This window comes from Echinops telfairi, unplaced genomic scaffold (genome assembly GCF_000313985.2).
Source record: "Echinops telfairi isolate 266 unplaced genomic scaffold, ASM31398v2 ScPeMD7_5592;HRSCAF=6446, whole genome shotgun sequence".
Taxonomy (NCBI): Eukaryota; Metazoa; Chordata; class Mammalia; order Afrosoricida; family Tenrecidae; genus Echinops; species Echinops telfairi.
Window position 1 is genome coordinate 56,047,668 of NW_022109491.1, and position 12,742 is coordinate 56,060,409.

A 12,742-nucleotide genomic window follows, 5' to 3' on the forward strand; every position below is an offset into this window, starting at 1 on the left:
ACTTCGGGTCTTTGAGTGGGTTATTATGATGCTGGAAACCATGCCGCAAATCCATGCAGGGTCATGCATGGCAGGCGTGTTTCAGAGGAGCTCCTAGACTAACATTCCAAGAAGACTTGAAATTTAGCCCATAAAAACCCTATATATCACAACAGAATATTGTCCTATATAGTGCTGAAAGATGATCTCTGGGTTAGAAGGCATGGCACAATAGCTAAATGGTAAAATCCACAGGGCAGTTCTACCCTGTCCCATTGGGTCACCATGAGTCAGAATCAACTTAGCAGTAGTGATCGTAACACACAAGCCACCACAATTTGATAAACTAACAGATGGGGAGTAACATACTTGTATGTCAACCTGAAATCCTCAAATATGTGATATGTTAGTGCACACCTGATATTTTACTAGGAAAGTTTTCCCACAGTCCCACCTGTGAAATAAGAATAACCATTAACCTTAAAATTAAATATTTTTGTAAGGTCTTTACAGGTGCCAAATTATTCCCCCAAATAAAGGCTAGCCATAGAAATCTCTCCCTTCCTTTGATTTTAAGTCAGGATCCTAGGACTCAGAGTAATTAGTGACTTATTGACCTTTAGATGAAAAATACGTTGTGAAAACAGGATATTAGAAAATAGGAAACTGTCTTGTGGTAGTTACATAATTTGATGTTAACTTGAAGATACATAAAAGTGTAGGGGTGGAATCTAGCCTGTCAATGAGGTCACAGCCTGATTGTGCCCCTTTGTGGGTGTGGTTTTCTCATAAGGAAGGTCCTGGGAAACTTCCCTTCTCTCTCTGCCTTCACCTTCCTGCTGGCAGACCCTAGTTGCTGCCAAAGCCCGGCAATGCTTCCACCGCCATTGTATCTGCACAACTGTGCACCTACCGGCCTGTGATATTCCTGCATTCTGCATCATTGCATGTGGCTTTGTGAGTCTGAAGAGGGACTATGGTCTAGTGTCAGACATATGGACTTGAGTTGGGCTGGGATGTCTTCCTTATACACAAGTACGTCTTGCTTTAAAGCTTTCTTATCATATACGAGTGACACTGGATTTGTTTCTTTACTCAACCCACCTCTAACACAAATCTCTAGAGACACTGCCAAACCTTCCCTCTCCCCTAAATCACTTCTACATATTCAACTCCTGGCAATATTTTCCCCAAATCCCGATGGGAAAATGTTGACTAATTAATGTCCCAATAGGAAAGGTGATGTGACAAAGCAAAAACTATTTTCAATTGTATTTGTTCATAGCTCTATCTTTAACTTCCTGTATTGTAATACAGTTCCTTTTTAAAGTTAAATTTAACCACAAGTTTATCCTAAATTGACTGGATTTAGCTCAGTATTGTTTCCAGGAGGTGGTTCAAGGTTTCAAGCCTCTCCGCACCTGGGTTTTTGTCACATTCTCAAGAAAGATTTCAGGCAAGGGGAAAAACTCACACTTGAGTAAGAGAAACGAGTTGAACAGAAGAGTGAGTTTATTGAAGGAGAAAACTCCAAAGGGCCCATAGATAGTCTAAAAGAGTTGGTATAATATAGAGCCAGACATGCTATTCGACTAATGGCAGACTTCCCACCATTGGCTGGCTTCCCAGAAGGTCTTCTGCTTTTCGCTGGTTCTCTGTAGTGTACCTTCTTGTGTTAGTCTGGGTACATTAGGGAAACAAATCCACAGACACTCATATGTATGAGAGAGTTTTATATAAAGGGTAAGGGTCTATTAAGAAAGCATCCCAACCCAGTGCTGTCCAAACCCATAAGTCCAACATTAGCCGATATGTCCGACACCAATCCACAAAGTCCTTCTCCATCTCACAAAACACACACAATGATGACGACTGCAGGAGGAAAGCTGAATCAGTGCGTGTGTAAGCATCTCAGCGCTGGCAGGGGTCTCTACACGGCTGCTCCAGCACCCAGGGCTGCATCGGGGTAGGTCCATGCAGCTTCTCCTCAGGGATGTCTTGCAGGAAGTGAGTCTTCCCAGCTGAAGCAGGGAACTGGCTAAGGCAGCTGCACCCTGGTCGGACCATCAGAAAGCAGGAGACCTGAGAACTAGAAAGGCGAGGCTCATGAGCCATTTATCCCTCCGCCTTTCAATTAACCCCACATGTGCTTATCGGCCAGGTTGGCACAATAAACCTTAACTATCTCACTTCTCTTTCCAGGTATGTGCAACCCTATACCCCAGACTTCATGCTGTGCCCTTGTCTCCAGACCCCAAACCCAAGAGTCTGTTCAGTCATTAAAGGGTAGTGTGGATGTCCTGTCTTTCTCCGCCCAGCCTTTTCCACGATCCCAGGCCTCTGTCACTGATACAGAAAAGTGCCTTAGCTGCCTTTTGCCCCCTTTGTGGTGGAGAGCTTTGTAGGGAAACATGTGACTACTTCTCCTTTGTGTGACAAACCCTGCTCACTTCACCTCCTTTCCCCACACCCTTGTGTCTAGCTAACAGTAGTCTTGAGAAGTACACATAGCCTTCCTTTTGAACAGTGGTTCTCAATATGTGGGTCATGACCCCTTTTGAACGACCCTTTCATGGGGGTCGCCTAAGACCATCGGAAAATTACAGTTATGATGTAGCAATGAAAATAATGTTATGGTTGGGGGCACCACAACATGAGGAACTGTATTAAAGTGTGGCAGTGTTAGGAAGGTTGAGAACCACCGTCCTACAGAGTCATGATGAGTCGGAATTGACTCGATGGCACCAAATTTGGTTTTGGTTTTTAGTGTATTCAGAATGCTCCATTTCATGTACTTTGGTCATGCTGTCAGGAAAGACCAGGCCCTGGTAAAGGACATCATACTTGGTAAAGGGAGATGGGTTAGCACAGCGGCTGCAAAATGGGCTCAAATATTAGGATTGTGAGGGTGATGCAAGACTGGGTAGTGTTTCCTTCTGCTGTGCACAGGGTGACTATAAGCCAGAACTCACTTGATGGTACCTAACAGCAACAACAACATTGTACTCACAAAGAGCCTTGTTGCTGAGGTGGAAGGACCACTTTACCTCCAGAAGCGGATTTGGATATAATCTGGACTCAAAAGCGAGTCCCCAATGAAAGTTTTCTTACCATTGTTTTAAATTATATTTTGGTCTACTTGTCAGGGTGAGCTATAGTGAGAGTGAGCATCATATCAAATCGATAACACCAAAGGCTTTGAATTGTATTCCCGTCAGCAGGCCCCAGCTGCTGGCATCAATGTGTGCAGAGGGGAGACAGGGCAGGGAGCTGGGAGTCAGCCTCACAGGGAATTGTTGCTTGTCAGTGGCCTAGACGGGGCTTCTGCACACAGGAGCACAAACAATGCCTCTGTGGGTTCCAGCCCTAGAGGAAGCACCTCCTTATCACAAGACGAGTTGACTAAGTGTGTGCATGAGAACTGTATAGATAAGACCTAGCTAACTCTTCAAGCAATATAAAGGCAGAGATTGAACATTTCAGGAGTGAATTTTAAAGTCTTTGGCACTGTCACTGGCACTTGCTAAAAATCTTAAACAATCACCCACGCCCACCCAGAAGAGAAGCAATGACAGGGGAAAGAACACACATTTTCTGGTCATCAGAAGAGCTGGCCTCTAGTCTTAGGCTTCGGGTCCAAATGAACTTGGACAATCTCTTCATCTCCCTGGTTCCACTTACTCTCCCTCCAGATCGGTGGTTTTCACCCTTCCTAATGCCGAGACCCTTTCATACAGTTGTTCATGCTGTGGGGACCCTCAAACATAAAACTATTTTTGTTGCTATTTCCTAACTAATTTTGCTACTGTTATGAATCGTCATGTAAATATGTGATATGCAGGATGTATTTTCATTGTTGTAAATTGAACATAATTAAAGCATAGTGATTCATCACAAAACAGTATGTAATTATATATTGTGAAATTTTTATTTCTAATTACAAATAAATGAAATTTTGTCTTGAAGCATGGTGTAGCATGGGTAACACTCTTCAAGCTGGGTAATCATAGGTGGGTGTATCTGCATGTGTGCGGACCCACCTGGAGACGGATAGAGGAGCGGTGTCTTGATTCCTAAGACCATGGAAAATATGTGTTTTCTGATGGTCTTAGGCAACCTCTATGAAAGGGTCATTCGACCCCCAAAGGGGTCGCGACACACAGGTTGAGAACCGCTGTTCCAGACAAAGGGATTTTTCTTCCACTTCATTGATATCTTAATGGGAGGAGAGAAAAGGGTCGTGTGATTGAGGTAGTTAAAACTTATTGTGCCAACCTGGCCGATAAACACATGTGGGGTTAATTGAAGGGTGGAGGGATAAATGGCTCGGTGAACCTCGCCTTTCTAGTTCTCAGGTCTCTTGCTTTCTGATGGTCAGACCAGGGTGTAGCTCCCTTAGCTGGTTCCCTGCTTCAGCTGGCAAGGCTGACTTCCTGCAAGACATCTCTGAGGAGAAGCCACATGGACTTACCCTGATGCAGCCCTGGGTGCTGGAGCAGCCATGTGGAGACCCCTGCTAGTGCTGAGATGCTTACACATTTACTGATTCGGCTTTCCTCCTGCAGTCGGCATCATTGTGTGTGTTTTGTGCAATGGAGGAAGACTTTGTGGATCGGTGTCGGAAATATAGGTTAATGTTGGACTTGTGGGCTTGGGCAGCACTGGGTTGGGATGTTTTCTTGATGTGCACTTACCCTTTATATAAAACTCTCTCTTGTACATGAATTTCTGTGGATGTGTTTCTCTAAAGTACCCAGACTAATGCAGTGATCAATTCAGGGAAGGAAGGAAAGAAACCTTGAGAGAGATTTCCCTCTAGGCTCCAGGGATAGCAAGTCCCTACACTACCTTTTCTCTCTTAGACCTGCTGAATCAGAATCAAGAAAGGATATCATTCACATTTGAAGAATAAGCCACACCAGTAAACCTTTGTGAGGTCAAAGAACCCACTCACCATCAGTTGACCTTTCCAAGGATGGCGGTGCTATTTATAATCAAAGCCCACATTTGTATTTTCCATTTCCCTGAGTGACTTTCAAGGAACCATCTCACCTCACCTTTTCAGCATTTTCCTGAGGAACAGAACACTTCAGAAGTGTATAGGGCTTTCTACCTTACAAAGGGGTCTACATCCAGGCCCTGACTGGTGGCCTCATTCTACTGAGGAAAAGGTGAAGATGAACAGAAAGTCACACGCCCAGAGGCAATAGTGTACAATGTCCCAGGAGAGGCTCTGTGCACAGGAAGCTCCCCGCCAATCCCAGCTGGGCACTGGCTAGTCCTGTGGTTTGAATCTCGCCACCTTATTCTCATCATTCATTAAAGGGAATGAATAATAACAGCACCCCCGCCCCCCAGCCAGTTTGGGAAGAAGATGAGTCTACAGGAGTTAATGCATAGCCACCTCTAGCGCACGGTGTTTGATTAAGTATTTACCCTTATGGACTAGGTCGGGACTAGAATCTATGCCTTTTAGCTTCTAGCTCAGTGGATTGTCCCCTGCCCTACACCACGATTAACCTTCATATATCAATGAGAACCTAAAGCCTTAGTAGCTGAAGGAAATGGTCACTCAAGTGATTCATGTGAATTAGACTTGGTGCTAAATTCTCTCGGAACTCCTTTTAATCTCTTCACCATAAAGCCATGCAGCGCTCTTTCTGTGGACACTGCTGACTCTCTTATATCTGAAACATGTATAAACCCAGCAATCTCATCCAGTGTGTCTGGAAGGCCGAAGACACTCGACCATGCTTTGGGGAGAAAGAGTCTTCTTAGGAGATCTTAGGTCTTACGAGCTCTGAAAGTGTGGGGTCACTTGCTGGTGTGGGCACATGCGCATCATGCCTCCGGCTTTTCTCACCCTGTTTTCTCCTGAAATGGCCCCTCTCTTCCGCCTCCCTGCAATTATCGTCAGGTACAGGTCACTGAATATATGAGCATGTATTTATGGCTTCTGGAGTACACGTTTTGTTTTTTGGACATTTGTTATGTACTCTTTAAGAATACAGGCTGTACTTACTGCTGGTAAGTACAATTCCCTATTGCAGAGAACAAGATCATTGGCTAATAGTAGGTATATAAATATTTCTTGATTCATGAATTGATTTGCTGTCTGAGAGATGGACAGTGACCTCACAGAATCACTAACAATTTTCCCTATCGCTTAGTTGTAAGATTAGGACTTTCCTACATTGCCTTCAAACCCCAGAATCCCTGGAGGTAGGGTGGGATTCGGTGGCTGAAGAGTAGGACAGGTCTCCCCTACTCACACCACATCATTTGCCAAACACCCTCAGAACCCCGGGTGTGTCTGCCTCCATTGGGCAGAACATCTTGTGCACAGAATAGTAGGGACCAGACACAATGCTCACTCTCTGCCTAGTGTTTATGTCCTGTGCAGTGCCTGAACCAAACGTGACCTTGTTCCACAGCTAAAAAGAACTAAAAGGCATCTGCCAGTGTCACTCGACACCACCCTCGTACTACAGAAGGGACTCTGTGGAAAGGACACCCCAAATCCGGGATATTAAAATAATCGAATGGTGTTGTTTTCTGATCCAATTCTTTTCCGTGTCGGGTTTGTGATTTTTGAACCTGAGAATGTCCCTCGTGGCTCAGGTTTCCCTGCTGTCACACTGGTCTCAGACCCGGAATGTGAGCACCGCAGCTGAGGGCTGATGTAACCATGTCACTGTCCGAAAATGGAAAGACATTAGCTCATCGAGGTGGCATCGCCTGGGGCGGGCTCAGTGAGCTGCTGGCCACGCAGGTCAAGGTCCGTCCTGGAGCGCCTCTCATCCTTGGTCCTCAGTAGGTCTGATGCCCCAGGCTCGAATCTGAGGGTAGCCCACCACGGTTTTCCAAGTGACCATGCCCAGACACACAGAGAGACCACCATATGCTGAGATGGACGTAGGCCCATTTTGGGAAGCCACACAGGTGTGTAGAAAAAAAAGATCCCTGCGTTGGACGTGCTTGAGCACTTGGGATGCTTAAGCAGAGGTCAGCGAGCCATCATTCATGTGACAAAAAGGTGCACAGCCCTGCTGAGCTGCCATCCATCCTCAGTGGTGCCCCTGAGGACAGGATTGCTTAACCAAGGGAACAGGTGGAGGCGAGTGGCCTATGAGGTAACCATCCCTTTCAGCACTTGGAGCGGATGAGGCCTCAGGGGGAAACCATGAACCCTCGCCGAGTAATAGAGAGCGGCGGCGGCGGAGCGCAGCCCTTGGCTCAGGAAGCACTTGGGAGGAAGATAGGCCCCCTTCTTCATCTTTAGCCCCGAAAGCACAGCCTTCCTTCTCAGGTAGTTCCTGGGCACCTCTTCTTTCCTCCTCGGTGCGTAGGTGCCCGTGTACGCAAAACACATGAACAACCGCACATTGACCACTTCAACACGTTTCAGGGACCTTCATTAAGTTCATCGTATTTCTCAACCTTCATTCCTCCAATACCAAATGTTCCCATCATCCTTAACTGAAGCGCGTCTCCTAAGGACGGAGTACCCCACCCCCCCACCCGCCCCCTTCAGCTGACAAACATGAACAGACATTTACCTATTCTTGCTATTTTATCTCAGTGAGACCATACAGTAGTGCTCTTTGGAGAAGGACTTGTTTCTCTTGGCCTAATGCTTTCGAGGTTTATCTAGGTCATGCATGCACCAGGTTTTCAGGACTTCGTTTCCCTGGGTGGCCACGGGATCACTTACCACCTGCCACAGGCATGTTTGTTCCAGCAAAGCAAGGTACCCACTCCTTCCTGGACTGAAAAATCCCTTCCTTTGCTCGAGTTACCCTGCCTTTTCTTCAAGGTCCAAATTAAATCTCACCAGCTTGGCAAGACATCCAGGAGTCCCCAGCCTCCTGTATCTGGGGGTGGAGTGGAGTGGGGCTCAGAACCTATGGCCTGTACCTCCCTCCCTCCCTCCGACCGCCACTGCACCCCACTTAGAGAGTAGATGTGTTCTTGAGTCGGATCCTTCTGATCAGAGACTCCATTTTCTCTCTTTGTCCCCCAGTAAAATGTTGGATGCACAGCATTCGGACACTGTTTCTTCATGCTTCCCAACCTTTGTGTGCTGGACAGGCTCCTGCAGGACTTGGCAAGTGGAGGAAATCCAAGCACATGGCCAAACGAAGTGGCCGTAGGGACTTGAGGGCTTCATGTGGCGTGTGACCCCAGTCCCTCCTCTACAGACACATGCCGCGTGTTGATTTTGTGTTTGAAGATGGCTTACTCTCATTTAGCGTAGCCACGGTGAATGGCTCAGGTGCATGGTGGGTGTCTGCATTAGCCACACAAGCACTATTCTTGATGTGCCTGTTTGGCCTCTCCAGTGGGTTCTAGGAGAATGGTACCCATCAGGAGCTTGCTCCCCCAGTGGGCCCTTGAGGATGACGGCACCTTGCTTTACTTGTGATAATGTGCCTGACAGCACTGAAAACCAACAGTCTAAAAGCAGTCATTTCTTGGCAAGAGCTTGGCATGATGTTTGTCCCCAAACAAACTACATCTTTCAGGAAAGCATATTTCAAATGGGGTGAGTGTTCTCAAAACACAGAGGGTCTTATATGACCAACGGCAGAGAGTGACTGGCCTGAGCCAAAGGCCTTGAATGATTGCTAGTAGCGGGAGAAGTCAAGGCAGATGCGGGGTGACATATGTCACTTCTTGGCCGAAAGCGAGGTCACTGGAATGCCACACCAGCACAGAGAAAAGGCAGCGGTAAACCCCAGCCTATTTAGATGGTCTAGTTAGTGGTTTCAGTCCTGGAAGTAGAATGTGTGGGTTCAGAGAACATAGCTCTTCTTTTCTGGGGTGTGTAAACAGTGTGCATTCAATGACTAACCTAAAGACACACGGGTTTGAACCAGCTTAGCAGAGCCTCAGGAGCCCTGATGTGCAAAGCCATTGGAAACTCTATGGAGCACAATTCCTCTCAGTGCACATGGTTCACATTGAGTCAGAATAGACTCAATACCCACGGAGTTAGCTTGTGCATCACCTTTTTCACTCTCCAATCGCTCTTTCTCCGTCACCCTTTCTTCATCGCCTACCACCACGCTGATTGCGAGATTAGCCCCTGCCCATGTTGGGACCAAGTAGCACGATGTGCCACCGATGGCTTGTGATGCATAGAATATTATATGCCTATGATTCCCTGCACCTTGCATTTTCATTTACAGGCTTGGTTCTAGAGTAACTCAAACAAAAAAGGCAGACACCCCTGGTGTGGAGTGGCTTCTGACTCATAACAACCCTACAGGATACAGTAGAATTGTGCTGCCCCCCCCACCCCCACCCCCGCGGTACATTTCTAAGCGTGTGATCCAAGGCTGTCACATCTTTATCCCACAGAACAGCTGGTGGGTTCAAACTATCACCAGTTTGGTTTGCAGTGGAGCCCTTGGCCACTTTACCACCAGGACTCCTGTCTATACTTTACCACCAGGACTCCTATCCTATACCTATCTACGGCTATAACATTGATTATAATTCACAGAAACACTATATAGATTTTTCTCAGACTGCAAATCTTTATGAAAGCATATAGCCTCATCTTTCTCCCATGGGGCAACTGGTGAGTTCGAACTCTTGACCTCACAGATAGTAGCCCAGTAAGTAACCCACTAAGCCAACAGGGCTCTCATTGAACCCTCCTAGAAAGCCAAACCAGATTCATTGTCATCAGTCCAATCCTATCTCAGGGAGCACTCCTAGAGGGGCCTCCATTTTTAGCTGGGGCCAACTTGCTTAATAAACTGGAGGGGGCTGAGGAAAGAGAAGGCCGTCAAGGAGATGGGTTGGCAGCGGCTGCACCAATGAGAAAGCACAGGAGCGGTGGGACTGCATAGGAATGAGTTGTGAGGACAGCACAGGACCAGGCAGTCTTTCCTTATGTTCTATGCAGGGTCATTATAGGTTGGAACCAACCCAATGACACTAACACATTTCCTTTGTCGTTCGTCTTCTAAAAGCCCAGCAGAGGGCGCCCGAGATCCCAGACGTGAGGCCACAGCCCGTGGCCCAGAGGCCGGCAGGTGGCACTGTCGTCTCAGCCATCGAGAAGGAAGTGCCACAGCATGGAGCAGGATTGTAAACCTCAGCGGGAGGGCAGACAACATCTCGCAGTGCAAGGTGACCTGAAGGAGATGTGGTGAAGTCCCAGGCAAACAGCTCCTTCCTCTCCAACTCTGAGAAGCAAGCTGGGCCCTCCAATGTCAGGGGTGGCGAGAAAGCCAACCTGGTGAGATGGCAAAGCCTACAGCCTCATGAGAGAACAAAACTTAGCAAGAAACCAGGATTCTTGTGTTCTAATTCTGACTGCACTAGCCACTTTGCTGGGAGAATTTTTGGGAAGGCGTTTATTCTCCCCCTACTCACTCCCACAGCTTTCTGAATCTTCTATGTATTCAACAAACAAATTAAGGGCTAGCCCCGATTCAGGATTCAGGAATAAAAAGACAAAGCCCTTGCTCAGATGAATTCACAATTTATGGGTGGGACAAGGAGGGCAAAAGGGGAGGCACTAACTGAAAGCTACTGTGGATGGAGAGGCACTTAGAAGCCAGAAGAAATACATAGGCCAGCCTGGGGTAGGCTGAAGGCACGGTTGCCCATTAAAGGCTGCCAGGAAAGGACCTATTCCACATGGAGTCCCAAAAGCCAAGTAGTCACCTCGGTAAAACAATTTGTCAAGGCCAATCTAGACAGAGGGACAGCCATAACGGCAGTGAGGTAGAACGGCTCACTGGTTATTAGGAGCCGTGGTCAGGAATAGAGCAGAGGGAGGGGGCAGAAAGCAGGAACGAGTAGGAAAACAGGCCATGTTCAGGTTCACCGATAGGTGTTCAGAGGGAATAAATACCCAGGCTTTGAACATGATTGAAGGACAAAAAGCAGTGTGATGGCTTATGATGTGCATTTTTAGGTGGGCAAATGCATAGTCTTTGAGTGACAGACAACTAACCATCTCTGGGCTTCCTTAGGCTAGCTTCCCCCTGGACTTCTGTCACCACACCATCTTTCCCCTCTCTTATCTGGCCAACAGATACAATAGGCTTATTTGCGATAAACTTGTAAAGAACTCAAATGGAAGAACAATAAATCCATTTAGTGAGGTAGATATTTCTATTATTTATGCAAGATAATAAACCGCCAGCATTTATTATGAGCGTTATGATTTATAAAGGTTTATATTGTCATCGAAGGACCCATGGTAACTCGATGGGTAAGTGCTTGAGAGCTAGCCCCAAAGTTGGCAGGTCAAACCCACCCAGCTGCTCTCTGAGACACGGACCTGGTAACCTGCTTCTGTGAACATGACAGCCCAATACACCTGTGGGAGCAGTCCTCCCTGTCACCACGGGTCACTAGGCGTTAGAATTGACTTGATGGCCTCCAACCACCACCACAACATAGTGTCATTGATTGATCAAAACAAAGATCTATGCCCATGAGAAAGATACGGTTTTGTACCCTCGTATAGAATGACAGTCTCAGAAACCACGGCCCTTCGGATAGCTAAACCATTACAGCCTCATTCTACCATGTCCTTCAAGGTTGCTGTGAGTTGCCATAAGCTTGATGACAGCGAGAAATCCCCGGCACAGACACTCATTCTGTGGCAAACTGTGCCGAGTAATTAATTATGCATGTATTCATTAATTATGTATACCACTCAAGAACTCTATCATAGATATACAATTTATTGGGTGTAAAGGTAGGAGGGTGAGATCTCCGCAGCAGGCCACTATTCACAGAAGAGTGATACTGGACTGCCAACTTCACTTTTCATCCTCGACTCCATGAATTCAATATGAGCCCCAGTAGGACATCAAGACTTACAGAGTATTGGGGCTGGGGGAAATGGTTAAGAAGACAGACTGGAGGGAGTTGCAAACACACAACTTCGCAAGGCTAATGAATGTAGCCAGAGCAGTAACCATGCTGAACGCACGGTGCTTGGCTTCTGTCTGTGACAGTACTGCAGGAATGCGGTCCTGAGTGTGACTTGCTGCATCCTCAGTTTAAAAGGGTGTGTTAGTCTGGGAACTTTAGAGAAACAAATACACAGAAACTCATATGTATAGGAGAGTTTTATATAAAAGTTAAGTGTGCATCAAGAAAACATCCCAACCCACTGCTGCCCAAGCCCACAAGTCCAACATTAACCCATGAACCCCTATGTCCAACACCAATCCACAAAGTCCTCCTCCATCTCACAAAACAGACGCAATGCCGACTGCAGGAGGAAAGCTGAATCAGTGAGTGTGTAAACATCTCAGCGCTGGCAGGGGTCTCCATATGGCTGCTCCAGCACCAGAGCTGCATCAGGGTAGGTCCATGCAGCTTCTCCTTGGGGATGTCTTGCAAGAAGTCAACTTTGCCAGCTGAAGCAGGGAACTGGCTAAGGCAGCTGCACTCTGGTCCGACCATCAGAAAGCAAGAGACCAGAAAACTAGAAAAGCGAGGCTCACCAAGCCATTTATCTTTCCGCCCTTCAATTAATCCCACATGTGTTTATCGGCCAGGTTGGCACAATAAACTATCTCAAAAAAGAAAGCAGCCTATATTGACATGCTTAAAGTTTCAGCTGCAGAGAGGCATTGTCAGTGTTCATGACGAGGGCAAGTTTAATCAAGAAAGTCCACTAAAGTGTTCAGCACGTGCTGGGAAGGAAGGAGTGGGCCTCCCAGCGAGGCTGAAAGAGTGGGAGTTGAGCAAAGAGAGATGAAGAACCTGGCCCTTGATTTCT